The sequence below is a fragment of the Cebus imitator genome, unplaced genomic scaffold (assembly GCF_001604975.1).
Source record: "Cebus imitator isolate Cc_AM_T3 unplaced genomic scaffold, Cebus_imitator-1.0 Scaffold112, whole genome shotgun sequence".
Taxonomy (NCBI): domain Eukaryota; kingdom Metazoa; phylum Chordata; class Mammalia; order Primates; family Cebidae; genus Cebus; species Cebus imitator.
Window position 1 is genome coordinate 60,083 of NW_016107427.1, and position 1,601 is coordinate 61,683.

At 48.1% G+C, this 1,601-nt stretch overlaps 1 pseudogene; it reads right to left on the bottom strand.

Moving 5' to 3' along the window:
* The window catches only part of LOC108311143, a 43,080-nt pseudogene that overhangs the window by 22,962 nt on the left and 18,517 nt on the right, over positions 1-1,601 (bottom strand).

Consider the following 1,601-nt stretch of genomic DNA (forward strand, 5'->3'; position numbering starts at 1 on the left):
CAGCCCCCTGAGTAGCTGGGATTACAGGCATCCGTCACGAGGCTGGGCTAATTTTTGTATTTTTAGTAGAGATGGGATTTCTCCATATTGATCAGGTTGGTCTAGAACTCCTGGCCTCAAGTGATCTGCCCACCTCGGCCTCCCAAAGTGCTGGGATTACAAGTGCGAACCACCATGTCTGGCCAATTTTTCTTTTTTTTTTTTAGTCAGAGTCTCACTCTCTCGCTCAGACTGGAGTGCAACAGCACCATCTTGGCTCACTGCAGCCACTGCCTCCCAGGTTCAACTGATTCTCTGCCTCAGCCTTCTGAGCATCTGGGATTATAGGCATGCACCACTACACCCAGCTAATTTTTGTATTTTAAGTAGAGATGGGTTTTTACCATGTTGGCTGGGCTGGTCTCGAACTCCTGACCTCAGGTGACCTGCCCACCTCAGCCTCCCAAAGTGCTGGGGTTACAGGTGTGAGCCATCTTGCACAGCCCCTCAAAATTTTTTTAATTAGAAAAAGAATCCAGGCACAGTGGCTCATGACTATAATCCCAGCACTTTGGGAGGCCAAGGTGGGCAGATCACCTGAGGTTAGTAGTTCAAGACCAGCCTGGCCAACCTGGAGAAACCTCGTCTCTAGTAAAAAATACAAAATCAGCCAGGTGTGTTGGTGGGTGCCTGTAGTCCCAGCTATGCAGGAGGCAGAGGCAGGAGAATCACTTGGACCCAGGAGGCGGAGGCTGTGGTAAGCAAAGATCACACCATTGCACTCTAGTCTGGGCAACAAGAGCAAAACTCCGTCTCAAAAAAAAAAAAATTAGAAAAAGAGAAGGCAGACACCAAACACCACATAGTGTATGATTCTATTTATATGAAACATTGAGAACAGGCAAATCTACAGACAGAAAATAGGATAGTGGTGGTTGCAAGGGGCTGGGGGAGGAGTGACAGCTAATGGGTACAGGGGTTCTTTGTTTCCTTTCCTTTCATTTTCTTGAGACAGGGTCTCATTCTGTCTGGGTGCCTACACCCAGCCTGGAGTAGGCACAATCTTGGCTCACTGAAACCTCTACCTCCCAAGTTCAAGTGATCCTCCCGCCTCAGCCTCCCCAGTAGCTGGGACTGCAGGTGCCCACCACCAGGCCTGGCTAATTTTTTTTTCTTTGAGATGCAGTTTCACTCTTGTTGCCCAGGCTGGATTGCAATGACACAATCTCAGCTCACCACAACCTCCACCTCCCAGGTTCAAGCGATTCTCCTGCCTCAGCCTCCTGAGTGGCTGGGATTACAAGCCTGTGCCACCATGCCTGGTTAATTTTGTATTTTTATTAGAGATAGGATTTCTTCATGTTGGCCAGGCTGGTCTCGAACTCCCAACCTCAGGTGATCCACCCGCCTCAGCCTTCCAAAGTGCGGGGATTATAGGCATGAGCCACCTAGCTCTGCCTAATTTTTTGATTTGTCATAGAGATGGGGTTTTGCCATGTTACACATGCTGAGGGGTTTCCTTCTGATGAGATGAAAATATTCTGGAATTAGGCAGAGGAGATGGCTGTACAGCACTGTGAATGTACTAAAAATGAACTGTACACATTAAAATGAAAGAAATG